The sequence below is a fragment of the Ranitomeya variabilis genome, chromosome 3 (genome assembly GCF_051348905.1).
Source record: "Ranitomeya variabilis isolate aRanVar5 chromosome 3, aRanVar5.hap1, whole genome shotgun sequence".
Classification (NCBI taxonomy): Eukaryota; Metazoa; Chordata; class Amphibia; order Anura; family Dendrobatidae; genus Ranitomeya; species Ranitomeya variabilis.
In genome coordinates, this window is record NC_135234.1 from 489369162 (window position 1) to 489386797 (window position 17636).

Genomic DNA, 17636 nt, shown 5'->3' on the forward strand with positions numbered 1-17636 from the left:
GGTCATCTCTGTAGTATGTGTATTGAAAGCTCAGGGGAATGCCCCTGCTGGTCCTTCAGGGACATTGTTTGTTCCTGTACATCTGCATCTTAAAATTTTAGAGGCACATCATAACTGGTGCCCAAACCTCCTCACCTTTAGAGGTACCTTTGAGGTCAGGGATAGTTAGGTTCCTTGTCCTAGGCACTGTGTGGGGCCCCTGTTGTGAATTCTGCTCTTGGGCTCCCTCTGGTGGCTTTGAGTGTTACGGCTGGTCTGTAGCTGGACTCCAGCTGCCTCGTTTCCTGCTAGGCTTGCTGCCTATTTAACTCCACTTGGACCTTTACTTGTTGCCTGCTGTCGTTGTATTCAGTACTGGTTCAGATCTCTCTGGGACTTCCCTTGTGACCTGTCTCCTCGTGGAGAAGCTAAGTTCATGCTAGTCTATTTTTTCTCATTGCTATTTGAAAATGTTTCTCAGTATATGATGAGTCCAGTCCAGCTTGCTTATATGCTATTTGATTGCTAGCTGGAAGCTCTGGGGTGCGGAGTTGCGCCCCTCACATCGTGAGTCGGTGTGGGGGTCTTTTTGTATTCTCTGCGTGGATAATTTTTGTAGTATTTTATACTGACCGCACAGATTCCTTGCTATCTTCTGACTATTTAGTTTTTAGCGGGCCTCATTTGCTAAAACCTGTTTTCATTTCTATGTTTGTGTTTTCCTCTTAACTCACCGTTATTATTTGTGGGGGCTGCTCTCACTTTGGGGAAAATTTCTCTGAGGCAAGTGAGGCTTTGTTTCTCTCTAGGGGTAGCTAGTTTCTCAGGCTGTGCAGAGGCGTCTAGGCCGAGTTAGGAACGCTCCACGGCTGCCTATAGTGTTTGTTGATAGGATCAGAATTGCGGTCAGTAAAGTTCCCACATCCCCAGAGCTTGTCCTATGTTTTGGTTTACCTATCAGGTCAGTTCATGTGTTCCTACCACCAGGACCATAACAGGCCCCTTTTCCTATTTATGTGCAGTCACTGTGTGACAAATTGTCATTGTGCTGAAAGATGCACTCCACTGTCGACAGAAGTAATTACAGCTTGGGGCACTAAAATAATGTCTTTCATTGCCCATTGGTTCTCCTTAAGGGATATCTCCCCATCCACAAAAGCAACAGGTTAAATTCAAAAAGTGTACAAAGAGACAGCATCCCCAGCAAATGGTAACTCACATGTAACTCATAAGGTGTGCATAAGTAAAGAGATTACAAGAACACTCATAATATGAATGCATCAATCATTTCAGTTCCATAAAGGGTAATGTTACTTAAATTACCTTCACAATACAATTTTACATACATCTACATATTTTCCATAGTCATACAGGGAGTAAAAAATATAACAGAAAGGGGTGAGTATCAATACTAAAGCATGAAGATGTGTGCCCTACTTGCGTTTCGGCACTTGCCTTCATTAGGAGTGGCTTCACATAGAGAGGAGTAGCTTTAAGTATGAACCAGTGACCAATCACAAAAGATCTCTGATAGTAGAGTGGTGATGATTAGTGTTGAGCATTCCGATACCGCAAGTATCGGGTATCGGCCGATACTTGCGGTATCGGAATTCCGATACCGGGATTCCGATACTTGCCGCGTATCGGATACCAGAATCGGAAGTTCTAAGATTCAAAAAGCAGAAATTCAGCCAATGAGATTGATTCCAAGTGTGGGCACATCCTGTTTAGCATGGAGGGCATGAAACTACTGGCAAGGCTGTGATTGGCTGGTGTAATGATGTCATGATGCAGTTTAAAAGTCGCTGGCGCCATTTTGCGATCACTCTGCTGTGAATTCAGTTAGTGACAGGACGCTGTTTGCTGACTGAGGGACAGTTTAGAGATAGCGATTTGCTTCTTTGTGCTTTCCAAAGGCTAATTTAGCAACCGCTGTGTTCACCTACTATTCACCTTGCTTTTGCCTTGTAGCGCTGTTTTCACAGCGATCTGCAGGGTCTGTGTGTGTGTGTGTGTGAGTGCAGCCCAGTCTCCAGTCTGAGTGCAGCCACATAGGCCATCCATAGTTGGTTGTATTCAGTTCAGGGAGGGTGGTTCATTGCCTCATACTGTTCCTTTTTTTTTTTTTTTTCCCAAGTAGTGTAGTCTGCTGCTAATTTATTCAAAAAAATCCTATTAGTGTCTTTCCACCCGTCTCCAGCTAATTTGTGGAAAAACACTACATAGGATAAAGTAGAGGAGGGTTTTTGGGCCTTGCAGCGCCGTTTACGGCTGTCTGCACGGTCTCCGTGTGACTGCAGCTCGCCCTGTAATCTGTGAGCAGCTATAGCCTGGTTGTCTCCAGCTCAGGGTTTTTCACTGCGTCATACCGCCAAATCAATTTTCTTTTTTTTCAAAGTAGTGTAGTCTGCTGCTAATTTATTTTAAAAAATCCTATTAGTGTCTTTCCACCCGTCTCCAGCTAATTTGTGGAAAAACACTACATAGGATAAAGTAGAGGAGGGTTTTTGGGCCTTGCAGCGCCGTTTACGGCTGTCTGCACGGTCTCCGTGTGACTGCAGCTCGCCCTGTAATCTGTGAGCAGCTGTAGCCTGGTTGTCTCCAGCTCAGGGTTTTTCACTGCGTCATACCGCCAAATCAATTTTCTTTTTTTTCAAAGTAGTGTAGTCTGCTGCTAATTAATTTAAAAAAATCCTATTAGTGTCTTTCCACCCGTCTCCAGCTAATTTGTGGAAAAACACTACATAGGATAAAGTAGAGGAGGGTTTTTGGGCCTTGCAGCGCCGTTTACGGCTGTCTGCACGGTCTCCGTGTGACTGCAGCTCGCCCTGTAATCTGTGAGCAGCTGTAGCCTGGTTGTCTCCAGCTCAGGGTTTTTCACTGCGTCATACCGCCAAATCAATTTTCTTTTTTTTCAAAGTAGTGTAGTCTGCTGCTAATTAATTTAAAAAAATCCTATTAGTGTCTTTCCACCCGTCTCCAGCTAATTTGTGGAAAAACACTACATAGGATAAAGTAGAGGAGGGTTTTTGGGCCTTGCAGCGCCGTTTACGGCTGTCTGCACGGTCTCCGTGTGACTGCAGCTCGCCCTGTAATCTGTGAGCAGCTATAGCCTGGTTGTCTCCAGCTCAGGGTTTTTCACTGCGTCATACTGCCAAATCAATTTTCTTTTTCTTCAAAGTAGTGTAGTCTGCTGCTAATTAATTTAAAAACATCCTATTAGTGTCTTTCCACCCGTCTCCAGCTAATTTGTGGAAAAACACTACATAGGATAAAGTAGAGGAGGGTTTTTGGGCCTTGCAGCGCCGTTTACGGCTGTCTGCACAGTCTCCGTGTGACTGCAGCTCGCCCTGTAATCTGTGAGCAGCTATAGCCTGGTTGTCTCCAGCTCAGGGTTTTTCACTGCGTCATACCGCCAAATCAATTTTCTTTTTTTTCCAAATAGTGTAGTCTGCTGCTAATTTATTCAAAAAAATCCTATTAGTGTCTTTCCACCCGTCTCCAGCTAATTTGTGGAAAAACACTACATAGGATAAAGTAGAGGAGGGTTTTTGGGCCTTGTAGCGCCGTTTACGTCTGTCTGCACGGTCTCCGTGTGACTGCAGCTCTATCTGTTGTCAGTTCAGCCCCCAAAAAATAAATAAATAATAAAGTTCACCAAACACACCAGTTACACCACTTTACATTTCTGTAGGCCACATTAGCTCATATTAAAGTCTAGTCCACACTTTAGATAATTAGTGCTTCTTATACCTGTTAGGAGGAGTTGCTCAGGAATAAGCACACAAATCCGTTAGTACTTTTCTGCTTATCTTTATCAGTCAACCAAGATGAAGAAGGCAGTGAGTAAGGCACGGGGGCGTGGGAGCCGTCGCGGAGCAGGGAGGGGACGTGGGGATTCTGTGCCTGCTGCGGGCACCGGTGACTCATCAGCACCCACTTTCACCAGGCAACAGTCGTTCATGCGAAGCTTTGTGTCCGAGCGCCGTACACCGCTGCTGCGTGAAGAACAAATTGAAGCTGTTGTCGGATGGATGGCAGCTAATGCATCAACTTCCATTAGTGCCACATCCTCTCAGACACAGAGCACTGGAGAGCAGCCATCTGTCTCTTCACCACCTGCCAAATTGCCCAGGCAGACAGAGAGCCCAGGACAGGAGCCGTCTCTACTTCTGTTCTCTGAATCTCTTGGCTTGGAAACAGGGGGCCAGCCAAGCAGCATTGGAGAAATGGAAGAAGAGGCAGGGTGCAGTGATGCCCAACAGCTTTTTCTGTCTTCCTCTGAAGAGGCGGGTGGGCCAGTGGCTCCGGTCACCACATCGCAGGCCGCATCAGCTGATGATGACACTCAGGTGCCACTTACTGGTGCGTGCTCTGCTGCTGAGACTACCCAGGAGGAGCAGTTGGGGGCAGAGGGTAGTGTAGATGATGAGGTCCTCGACCCATCTTGGCGTGAGGGACAGGAAGGTGGTGGGAGCAGCTCTGAGGAAGAGATTCCCCGTACGGCCCAAAGAGGGAGAGGGAGGGGGAAGACTGCGGATCCTGCAGCCTCCGCTTTGGCACCCGTTAGGAGCATGTCTCTTCCAAAAGCCAAAAAGGGCGCTCCCAAGACTTGCAGTGCCTGGTCCTTTTTTGACACAGTTGCAGATGACATTTGCTATGTCAGATGCAACGTGTGTCATCAAAAAGTCAAAAGAGGGAAAAATGTCAGCAACCTCAATACCTCCAACATGTGGAAACATGTGCGCAACAGGCACCCGGCGGAGTTAGAAAAACACACTGAAGAGGTAGGCCAACCAACAGCGGCAGCTACCACCTCTTCAGCTCGTGTTGCCTCTTCCTCTACCTCACACGCAGCTGGTTCGGCGTCCTCCCAGGATCGCCGTGGAAGAACCTCTGCCCCTGTTGTCCAGAGACCCGCTGTAATTCCACCCGCAGCGCCACTTTCCCAGTCATCCACACACTCCCAGCCCAGTCTACAGCCATCGGTAGTACAGGCATGGGAGAAAAGGCGGCCTTTCTCGTCAAACCACCCACGAGCACAGGCTCTGACTGCAGGCATTGCCAAACTTCTGTCACTGGAAATGCTGTCATTCAGGCTGGTGGAGACTGACAGCTTCCGTGACTTGATGTCATTGGCAGTCCCACAGTACAATGTGCCCAGCCGCTTTTACTTCAGCAGGCAAGCCATCCCTGCCCTGCAGAAGCATGTGGAGGGACACATAAAACACGCGCTACTGAACGCCGTCAGTAGCAAGGTCCACCTCACCACCGATGCGTGGACCAGTCAACATGGACAGGGGCGATACCTTTCCCTCACTGCCCATTGGGTTAATGTCGTTGAGCCGGGTACAGACCGTGCGAGTGGCGCAGGACGTGTCCTGCCCACTCCAAGGATTGCAGGAATCCATTCTGTACGCATTGACTCCTCCTCTTACACCAGTTCCTCAGAATCATCGCTGCAGGAGCCGTCACAGTCCACCTCCACATGGACCCGTGATGAACGTGTACCTGTTACGACCGACATGAGCACAGCCGTGGCCAAACGTCAACAGGCCGTCTTGAAATTAATTTTCTTGGGGAATCGTAGCCACACAGCGCAGGAGCTCTGGAATGCCATCAAGCAGGAGAGCGATGTGTGGTTTGTGCCAGCGAATCTCCAGCCAGGCATGGTAGTGTGTGATAATGGCCGAAATCTGGTGGCAGCTCTGGGCCTCGGCAACCTCACTCACATCCCATGTCTGGCACATGTGCTCAATTTGGTCGTGCAGAGCTTTTTGAGGGACTATCCGGATCTTGATGCACTGCTGCACAAGGTCCGCCTAGAGTGTGCTCACTTGCGGCGTTCCAGCACGGCAAAAGCGCGCATTGCGGCTCTGCAGCGCCGACACCGCCTGCCGGAACATCGCATCATATGTGACCTACCTACCAGGTGGAATTCCACGTTACATATGTTGGAGCGGTTGTGTGAGCAGCAGCAAGCTGTAATGGAGTACCAGCTGCTTCAGGCGCAAAAAAGTCGCAGTCAGCGCCGTACAGACTTCACAACCACAGAGTGGGCCACTATGAATGACGTCTGCCAGGTTTTGCGTCCCTTTGATTATTCCACGCGGATGGCGAGTGCAGATGATGCACTAGTCAGCATGACTGTCCCCCTTATCTGCCTGCTTGAAAAATCACTGCAAGCGCTAAGGGATGATGTTGTGGAAGAGGTGGAGGATGAGGATTCACCATTTCCATCATCTTCTGGACAGTCAGCGCCACGTGGTTCCTCACAAACGCGTAGGCAGGGGATCGTTTGTGAGGAGGATGAGGAGGAGTCAATGGAGGAGGAAGACATCCGTCCAGAGGAGGGAGTTACACAATTGTCCAGTACTCAGTGTGTACAGCGAGGGTGGGGTGATGACGAGCGGGCAGAGATCACGCCTCCAGCAGGGGACAGCGTTTCTTGGGCAGTTGGCAGTCTGCAGCACATGGTGGATTACATGCTGCAGTGCCTGAGAAACGACCGCCGCATCGCCCACATTCTCAACATGTCTGATTATTGGGTGTTCACCCTCCTCGATCCTCGCTACCGGGACAACGTAGAAAGCCTCATCACACCGTTGAACCGGGAGCGAAAAATGCGGGAGTACCAAGACACACTGGTCAATTCCATCATCTTCTCCATTCCAACTGAGAGAAGTGCTGCTAGTGCATTCCAAAGCAGCTCAGTGCGTCCAGGCCGTGGTGGAGGCTCTGCACAAAGAGGGAGCAGAAGCAGTGCCTCTGCCCAAGGCAAGACCAGTATGGCCGAACTGTGGCACAGTTTTCTGTGCCCGCCACAAAAGTCTACACCATCACAGACGGCTCCAGTCAGCAGGAGGCAACGGTTCCGTCAGATGTTGACAGACTACATGTCTTGCCCTCTTGCTGTACTCCCAGACGGCTCTTCCCCTTTCAAGTTTTGGGTCTCAAAGCTGGATACATGGCCAGAGCTAAGCCAGTATGCATTGGAGGTGCTGTCTTGCCCTGCGGCCAGTGTATTATCGGAACGTGTCTTTAGTGCTGCAGGTGGTGTACTAACTGACCGTCGCATGCGACTATCCTCCGATAACGTTGACCGGCTTACTTTCCTGAAAATGAACAAGGCCTGGATCTCGCCGGAATTTGCCACTCCTCCTCCTGATTGAATAATTAGGTCACTGTATACGTTATCCAGGTCTCCTGTTGTGTTCATCTTTCTACCACCTGAACTTAAATTCCTGGGCTCCAACACCGCCAGTTGAGGCTCAGACGTGCCGTCTGCACAGTCAAAACATACGACCCAGTGTTATTGGGTTTCAGTAACGTCAGCTGATCCCCAGCTGTGTAGCCGGCAATGTGTCATGCGACCGCCACGCTGACACAACAACTGAAATGTAAGGGAATCTGTCCCCCCCCCCCCAAGGCGTTTGTTACTGAAAGAGCCACCTTGTGCAGCAGTAATGCTGCCCAAGGAAAAGGTAGCTATTTTTGTTTAGCTCCTTGCACACGCAGAACTTAACACTTATAAAATGTGTCCACTGATACCGTAAAACCGTCCCGGAGGTGGGACTTTCCTTCGTAATGTGACGCAGCCCAGCCGTCATTCCTACCCCCCCGGCGCCGCGCACCGGCTCCTCAGCGTTGTTTTATTCCGTCCAGGAGCCTGCGCTGTTATGTTATCCCGTGGCCAGGCACACTTAGCGCTGCCCGTCTTCTGGCATCATTTGGTGTCTGGATGGCTGCGCCTGTGCGGCCGCGCTGGCAGAGAGCCCGCCTCGCAGTGTCTTCTGATTTAATCCCACTGGGGGCCTGGGATCCATGGACATGCGCAGTGCATATCTGAACCTCCACCTCTCACTCATTTCCCTATGGCTTCTTCAGACTGTTCGGTGTCAGCTGGTCCCTAACAGCATGCCACGGCCGTGACACCGCACAGTCTGAAGAAGCCATAGGGAGATGAGTGAGAGGTGGAGGTTCAGATATGCACTGCGCATGTCCATGGATCCCAGGCCCCCAGTGGGATTAAATCAGAAGACACTGTGAGGCGGGCTCTCTGCCAGCGCGGCCGCACAGGCGCAGCCATCCAGACACCAAATGATGCCAGAAGACGGGCAGCGCTAAGTGTGCCTGGCCACGGGATAACATAACAGCGCAGGCTCCTTGACGGAATAAAACAACGCTGAGGAGCCGGTGCGCGGCGCCGGGGGGGTAGGAATGACGGCTGGGCTGCGTCACATTACGAAGGAAAGTCCCACCTCCGGGACGGTTTTACGGTTGCAGGGGACACATTTTATAAGTGTTTAGTTCTGTGTTTGCAAGGAGCATGATGAAAAGAGCCACCTTTTCCTTTTGCATCTTTTGTGCTGCACAAGCTGGCTCTTTCAGCTACAAACGCCTTGGGGGGGGGGGGTTAAAGGTTCCCTTTCGACTTTCTCAGGCTTCGGCCTACATTGTGTTCCTCTGCTTTTCCACCTGTCCCTGGGCTCCAACACCGCCAGTTGCCGTCCAGAAGTGCTGTACGCACAGTCAACAGTCCCTCCTCTGTTATTGGGGTTCAGTAACGTCAGCTGTTCCCCAGCTGTGTGTGTGGCAATCCCTCCTACCTCCTCCTACCTCCTCCAACCTCCTCCTCCTCCACCTGTCCCTGGGCTCCAACACCGCCAGTTGCCGTCCAGAAGTGCTGTACGCACAGTCAACAGTCCCTCCTCTGTTATTGGGGTTCAGTAACGTCAGCTGTTCCCCTGCTGTGTGTGTGGCAATCCCTCCTACCTCCTCCAACCTCCTCCTCCTCCACCCGTCCCTGGGCTCCAACACCGCCAGTTGCCGTCCAGAAGTGCTGTACGCACAGTCAACAGTCCCTCCTCTGTTATTGGGGTTCAGTAACGTCAGCTGTTCCCCTGCTGTGTGTGTGGCAATCCCTCCTACCTCCTCCTACCTCCTCCAACCTCCTCCTCCTCCACCCGTCCCTGGGCTCCAACACCGCCAGTTGCCGTCCAGAAGTGCTGTACGCACAGTCAACAGTCCCTCCTCTGTTATTGGGGTTCAGTAACGTCAGCTGTTCCCCTGCTGTGTGTGTGGCAATCCCTCCTACCTCCTCCAACCTCCTCCTCCTCCACCCGTCCCTGGGCTCCAACACCGCCAGTTGCCGTCCAGAAGTGCTGTACGCACAGTCAACAGTCCCTCCTCTGTTATTGGGGTTCAGTAACGTCAGCTGTTCCCCTGCTGTGTGTGTGGCAATCCCTCCTACCTCCTCCTACCTCCTCCAACCTCCTCCTCCTCCACCCGTCCCTGGGCTCCAACACCGCCAGTTGCCGTCCAGAAGTGCTGTACGCACAGTCAACAGTCCCTCCTCTGTTATTGGGGTTCAGTAACGTCAGCTGTTCCCCTGCTGTGTGTGTGGCAATCCCTCCTACCTCCTCCAACCTCCTCCTCCTCCACCCGTCCCTGGGCTCCAACACCGCCAGTTGCCGTCCAGAAGTGCTGTACGCACAGTCAACAGTCCCTCCTCTGTTATTGGGGTTCAGTAACGTCAGCTGTTCCCCTGCTGTGTGTGTGGCAATCCCTCCTACCTCCTCCTACCTCCTCCAACCTCCTCCTCCTCCACCCGTCCCTGGGCTCCAACACCGCCAGTTGCTGTCCAGAAGTGCTGTACGCACAGTCAACAGTCCCTCCTCTGTTATTGGGGTTCAGTAACGTCAGCTGTTCCCCTGCTGTGTGTGTGGCAATCCCTCCTACCTCCTCCAACCTCCTCCTCCTCCACCCGTCCCTGGGCTCCAACACCGCCAGTTGCCGTCCAGAAGTGCTGTACGCACAGTCAACAGTCCCTCCTCTGTTATTGGGGTTCAGTAACGTCAGCTGTTCCCCTGCTGTGTGTGTGGCAATCCCTCCTACCTCCTCCTACCTCCTCCAACCTCCTCCTCCTCCACCCGTCCCTGGGCTCCAACACCGCCAGTTGCCGTCCAGAAGTGCTGTACGCACAGTCAACAGTCCCTCCTCTGTTATTGGGGTTCAGTAACGTCAGCTGTTCCCCTGCTGTGTGTGTGGCAATCCCTCCTACCTCCTCCAACCTCCTCCTCCTCCACCTGTCCCTGGGCTCCAACACCGCCAGTTGCCGTCCAGAAGTGCTGTACGCACAGTCAACAGTCCCTCCTCTGTTATTGGGGTTCAGTAACGTCAGCTGTTCCCCTGCTGTGTATACGGCAACGTGTACTGCGACCGCCACGCAGGCACAACAAGTTAAATGTAAGGGAACCTGACCCCCCCCCCCCCAGGCGTTTGTTACTGAAGGAGCCACCTTGTGCAGCAGTAATGATGCAAAGGGAAAAAGTGCCTCTTTTCGTGATGCTCCTTGCACATGCTGAACCAAACACTTATGAAATGTGTCCCCACACAGCGTTAAACCGTCCGGTAGGTGGAACTTTCCTTTGTCGTGTGACGCAGCACAGCCATCATTTTTACCCCCTTGGCGCCGTGCGCCCCCTCCTCAGCGTTGTTTGAATCTGTCCCGGTGCCTGCGCTGTTAGGTTAGCCCTTGGCCATGCACACATGTTGCGCTGCCCGTCTTCTGACCTCATTTGGTGTCAGGCTGGCTGCGCCTGTGCGGGTGCGCTGGCCGAGATCCCGCCTCGCAGTGTCGTCTAATGTAATCCCACCGCGGGCCTGTGATCCGTGCCCGTGCGCAGTGCATATCCTCTCCTCTCACTCCCCTCCCTACGGCTTCTTCAGACTGTGCGATGTCAGCTGGTCCCTAATAGCATGCCACGGCCGTGACACCGCACAGTCTGAAAAAGCCGTAGGGAGGGGAGTGAGAGGAGAGGATATGCACTGCGCACGGGCACGGATCACAGGCCCGCGGTGGGATTACATTAGACGACACTGCGAGGCGGGATCTCGGCCAGCGCACCCGCACAGGCGCAGCCAGCCTGACACCAAATGAGGTCAGAAGACGGGCAGCGCAACATGTGTGCATGGCCATGGGCTAACCTAACAGCGCAGGCTCCGGGACAGATTCAAACAACGCTGAGGAGGGGGCGAACGGCGACAAGGGGGTAAAAATGATGGCTGTGCTGCGTCACACGACAAAGGAAAGTTCCACCTACCGGACGGTTTAACGCTGTGTGGGGACACATTTCATAAATGTTAGGTTCCGCATGTACAAGGACCATAATTAAAAGAGCTAAGTTTACCTTTTCCAGCATTAGTGCTGTACACAATGGCTCTTTCAGCTACAAACGCCTGGGGGGGGGGGGGTTAAAGGTTTCCTTTCAACTTGCTCGAGTGCAGGCTTCGGCCTACACTCCGCTCCCCCTGCTCCTCCTGCTGACCCTGGGCTCTAACACCGCCAGTTTTTGCCCAGATGTGCTAGCTGCACAGAGAAAAACACCAGCCAATGTGTCAGTGGGGTCCAGCACCGCCAGCTGTTCCCCTGCTGTGTAGCCGGCAACGTGTCCTGCGACCGCCACGCAGACACAAGAACTGAAATTGAAGGGAACCTGTCCCCCCTCCCCCAGGTGTTTCTATGTTTTACAGCTACCTTGAACAGCAGTAATGCTGCATGTGTTCAAGGTGGCTCAGAAACTTATTCTCCTTGCCCATGTTGAAGTGAACACGTCTAAAATGTGTCCTCTGTGACCATTAAAACGTCCCTCAGGTGTGATTTGACTTTGTATTGACACACGCAACAAGCTCCTTGGTAACGCTGCCCGTCTTCTGGCATCATTGTTTGGCTGGCTGCGCTTCTGCGGCCGCCCTGACCCACACAACAGCCCTCGTTGTCTTATTTAATGGGACTGCGAGGGTGTGATTGATGGGCAGGATCAGTGCATCAGTTCGCCTGTCCCTCCTCTCCTTCCGCCTTCTTCGGACTGTGCGGCTTCATGGCCGTGGCATGCGATAAGGGATCAGATGACGCCGCACAGTCTGAAGCGGGTGTAAGGACCCGAGTGTGAGAGGCGAACATATGTGCTGCGCCAGGCCCTGAATCCCAGCCCCGCAGTGTTTTAACAATGTTAAGACACTGCGGGGCTGGGATTCATGGGCATCGCGAACCGCACCGGCCGACATTACATGATGCCAGAAGATGGGCAGCGCTAACGGCGCTAGGCCAGGGGATAACACGACAGCGCAGACTCCTGTACAGCAAATAACAACGCTCGGGAGGCTGCACCCAGCACCAAGGTGGGATTCTTGACACCTGTGCTGCGTCTCATTACAAAGGGAACTCTCGCCTCCATTACACAGTTTGACTGTATAAAGGGCTAAATGTTATACGTGTTCCATTCAGCGTGTGCAAGGAGAAAAATTACAAGAGCAACCTTTGACTTGCGCAGCACTGCTGCTGCATAAGCTGTGGCTCTTCTACTTTGTAACCCCTGAGGGGGGGTTAAAGGTGACTTTTGAAATCGGTTCAATTAGGCTTCGGCCTACACTCTGCTCCACCTGCAGAGCCCGGGCTCCAACAACGCTAGTTGCTGTCCGGAAGTGCTGGCTGCACAGAGCCAAACACCTCGCCAATGTGTCAGTGGGGTCCAGCACCGCCAGCTGTTCCCCTGCTGTGTAGCCGGCAACGTGTCCTGCAAAAGCCACGCAGACACAACACACCCAAAGCTGCCGCCTGTGCAGGCTTCGGCCTACACTCCCCTCCCCCTGCTCCTCCTCCTCCTGCTCCTCCTCCTGCTGTCCCTGGGCTCTAACACACCGCCAGTTTTTGCCCAGATGTGCTAGCTGCACAGAGAAAAACACCAGCCAATGTGTCAGTGGGGTCCAGCACCGCCAGCTGTTCCCCTGCTGTGCAGCCGGCAACGTGTCCTGCAAAAGCCACGCAGACACAAGAACTGAAATTGAAGGGAACCTGTCCCCCCTCCCCCAGGCGTTTTTACGTTATCCAGCCACCTTGTACAGCGGTAATGCTGCATGTGTGCAAGGTGGCTCAGAAACGTATTCTCCTCGCACATGTGGAACTGAAAACACGTCTGAAATGTGTCCTCTGTGTGACCATTTAACCGTCCCGGTGGTGTGACTTTCCTTTGTAATGACACGCTGCAACCCCCTTGGTAGCGCTGCCCGTCTTCTGGCATCATTGTTTGGCTGCCTGCGCCTCTGCGGCCGCCCTGACCCACACAACGCCCCTCGGTGTCTTATTTATTGGGACTGCGAGGGTGTGATTGATGGGCAGGATCAGTGCATCAGTTCGCCTGTCCCTCCTCTCCTTCCGCCTTCTTCGGACTGTGCGGCTTCATGGCCGTGGCATGCGATAAGGGATCAGATGACGCCGCACAGTCTGAAGCGGGTGTAAGGACCCGAGTGTGAGAGGCGAACATATGTGCTGCGCCAGGCCCTGAATCCCAGCCCCGCAGTGTTTTAACAATGTTAAGACACTGCGGGGCTGGGATTCATGGGCATCGCGAACCGCACCGGCCGACATTACATGATGCCAGAAGATGGGCAGCGCTAACGGCGCTAGGCCAGGGGATAACACGACAGCGCAGACTCCTGTACAGCAAATAACAACGCTCGGGAGGCTGCACCCAGCACCAAGGTGGGATTCTTGACACCTGTGCTGCGTCTCATTACAAAGGGAACTCTCGCCTCCATTACACAGTTTGACTGTATAAAGGGCTAAATGTTATACGTGTTCCATTCAGCGTGTGCAAGGAGAAAAATTACAAGAGCAACCTTTGACTTGCGCAGCACTGCTGCTGCATAAGCTGTGGCTCTTCTACTTTGTAACCCCTGAGGGGGGGTTAAAGGTGACTTTTGAAATCGGTTCAATTAGGCTTCGGCCTACACTCTGCTCCACCTGCAGAGCCCGGGCTCCAACAACGCTAGTTGCTGTCCGGAAGTGCTGGCTGCACAGAGCCAAACACCTCGCCAATGTGTCAGTGGGGTCCAGCACCGCCAGCTGTTCCCCTGCTGTGTAGCCGGCAACGTGTCCTGCAAAAGCCACGCAGACACAACACACCCAAAGCTGCCGCCTGTGCAGGCTTCGGCCTACACTCCCCTCCCCCTGCTCCTCCTCCTCCTGCTCCTCCTCCTGCTGTCCCTGGGCTCTAACACACCGCCAGTTTTTGCCCAGATGTGCTAGCTGCACAGAGAAAAACACCAGCCAATGTGTCAGTGGGGTCCAGCACCGCCAGCTGTTCCCCTGCTGTGCAGCCGGCAACGTGTCCTGCAAAAGCCACGCAGACACAAGAACTGAAATTGAAGGGAACCTGTCCCCCCTCCCCCAGGCGTTTTTACGTTATCCAGCCACCTTGTACAGCGGTAATGCTGCATGTGTGCAAGGTGGCTCAGAAACGTATTCTCCTCGCACATGTGGAACTAAAAACACGTCTGAAATGTGTCCTCTGTGTGACCATTTAACCGTCCCGGTGGTGTGACTTTCCTTTGTAATGACACGCTGCAACCCCCTTGGTAGCGCTGCCCGTCTTCTGGCATCATTGTTTGGCTGCCTGCGCCTCTGCGGCCGCCCTGACCCACACAACGCCCCTCGGTGTCTTATTTATTGGGACTGCGAGGGTGTGATTGATGGGCAGGATCAGTGCATCAGTTCGCCTGTCCCTCCTCTCCTTCCGCCTTCTTCGGACTGTGCGGCTTCATGGCCGTGGCATGCGATAAGGGATCAGATGACGCCGCACAGTCTGAAGCGGGTGTAAGGACCCGAGTGTGAGAGGCGAACATATGTGCTGCGCCAGGCCCTGAATCCCAGCCCCGCAGTGTTTTAACAATGTTAAGACACTGCGGGGCTGGGATTCATGGGCATCGCGAACCGCACCGGCCGACATTACATGATGCCAGAAGATGGGCAGCGCTAACGGCGCTAGGCCAGGGGATAACACGACAGCGCAGACTCCTGTACAGCAAATAACAACGCTCGGGAGGCTGCACCCAGCACCAAGGTGGGATTCTTGACACCTGTGCTGCGTCTCATTACAAAGGGAACTCTCGCCTCCATTACACAGTTTGACTGTATAAAGGGCTAAATGTTATACGTGTTCCATTCAGCGTGTGCAAGGAGAAAAATTACAAGAGCAACCTTTGACTTGCGCAGCACTGCTGCTGCATAAGCTGTGGCTCTTCTACTTTGTAACCCCTGAGGGGGGGTTAAAGGTGACTTTTGAAATCGGTTCAATTAGGCTTCGGCCTACACTCTGCTCCACCTGCAGAGCCCGGGCTCCAACAACGCTAGTTGCTGTCCGGAAGTGCTGGCTGCACAGAGCCAAACACCTCGCCAATGTGTCAGTGGGGTCCAGCACCGCCAGCTGTTCCCCTGCTGTGTAGCCGGCAACGTGTCCTGCAAAAGCCACGCAGACACAACACACCCAAAGCTGCCGCCTGTGCAGGCTTCGGCCTACACTCCCCTCCCCCTGCTCCTCCTCCTCCTGCTCCTCCTCCTGCTGTCCCTGGGCTCTAACACACCGCCAGTTTTTGCCCAGATGTGCTAGCTGCACAGAGAAAAACACCAGCCAATGTGTCAGTGGGGTCCAGCACCGCCAGCTGTTCCCCTGCTGTGCAGCCGGCAACGTGTCCTGCAAAAGCCACGCAGACACAAGAACTGAAATTGAAGGGAACCTGTCCCCCCTCCCCCAGGCGTTTTTACGTTATCCAGCCACCTTGTACAGCGGTAATGCTGCATGTGTGCAAGGTGGCTCAGAAACGTATTCTCCTCGCACATGTGGAACTGAAAACACGTCTGAAATGTGTCCTCTGTGTGACCATTTAACCGTCCCGGTGGTGTGACTTTCCTTTGTAATGACACGCTGCAACCCCCTTGGTAGCGCTGCCCGTCTTCTGGCATCATTGTTTGGCTGCCTGCGCCTCTGCGGCCGCCCTGACCCACACAACGCCCCTCGGTGTCTTATTTATTGGGACTGCGAGGGTGTGTTTGATGGGCAGGAGCAGTGCATCACTTCGCCTGTCCCTCATCTCCTTCCGCCTTCTTCGGACTGTGCGGCTTCATGGCCGTGGCATGCGATAAGGGATCAGCTGACGCCACATAGTCTGAAGCAGGTGTAAGAACCCAAGCGAGAGGCGAACATATGTACTGCGCCAGGCCATGAATCCCAGCCCCGCAGTGTTTAAACTATGTCAATACACTGCGGGGCTGGGATTCATGGGCATCGCGAACCGCACCGGCCAACATTAAATGAGGTCAGAAGATGGGCAGCGCTAACAGCGCTAGGCCAGGGGATAACACGACAGCGCAGACTCCTGTACAGCAAATAACAACGCTCAGGAGGCTGCACCCAGCACCAAGGTGGGATTCTTGACATCTGTGCTGCGTCTCATTACAAAGGGAACTCGCGCCTCCAACACAGTTTGACTGTATAAAGGGCTAAATGTTATACGTGTTTCATTCAGCGTGTGCAAGGAGCGAAATTAAAAGAGCAACCTTTGACTTGTGCAGCACTACTGCTGCATAAGCTGTGGCTCTTCTACTTTCTAACCCCTGAGGGGGGGTTAAAGGTTACCTTTGAAATTGGTTCAAGTAGGCTTCGGCCTACACTCTGCTCCCCCTGCAGAGCCCGGGCTACAACACCGCTCGTTGCTGTCCGGAAGTGCTGGCTGCACAGAGCCAAACACCTCGCCAATGTGTCAGTGGGGTCCAGCACCGCCAGCTGTTCCCCTGCTGTGCAGCCGGCAACGTGTCCTGCAAAAGCCACGCAGACACTTGCTCTTGTACCTTCTGCTCCACATCCTGGTTCCAGTACCGTCAGCTGGTTCCGGGCAGAGCCTTTGGCTTAGGTGCCTCCCTCTGGGTATCCGAGTTCCACCAACGTCAGGTGGTCCTTGGTAGTGCTTTCAGGCACGGGTACCTCCTGCTTAGTAACCGGGTTCCAGTAACGTCAGCTGGTCCTCGGTAGTTCCATTGGCTCTTGGACCTTCGGCTACCCATCCGGGTTCCAGCACCGTCAGCTGGTTCTCGGCAGTGTCTTTTGCTCTTGTACCTTCTGCTCCCCATCCTGGTTCCAGTACCGTCAGCTGGTTCCGGGCAGAGCCTTTGGCTTAGGTGCCTCCCTCTGGGTATCCGAGTTCCACCAACGTCAGGTGGTCCTTGGTAGTGCTTTCAGGCACGGGTACCTCCTGCTTAGTAACCGGGTTCCAGTAACGTCAGCTGGTCCTCGGTAGTTCCATTGGCTCTTGGACCTTCGGGTAGCCATCCGAGTTCCAGTTCCATCAGCTGGTTCTCGGCATTTTCTCAGCCTTCTTGTACCTTCTGCTACATTTCCAAGTTCAAGAGACTAAACACGATGACCCGGAAGAACACCCCTAAGATGACGACGACACCAGAGACGACAACCACCGTGATGACGACGACCCTGGAGACGATGACCCTGAAGACCACCCCGATGACGACGACCCCGGAGACCACCCCGATGACGACGACCCCGGAGACGACGACCCTGGAGACGACGACGACCTGGAAGACCGAGAAGCAGAAGAACAAGAGGCTGCAGAACAAAGAGCAGAAGGACATTAAGCATAACACAAAATATCAGAGCAAAAAAATATTATGTAAATTATAAGCAGAAGAAGACTAAGCAGTGTATGGGGGTGAGTCCGTTCCTCCTCGTGGTGCCCCTGGATAAAGCCTGATGCTGCAGGCCAAACTGAACGCGGACAAATGTAACTGGTTTGTGACAGGCAGAACG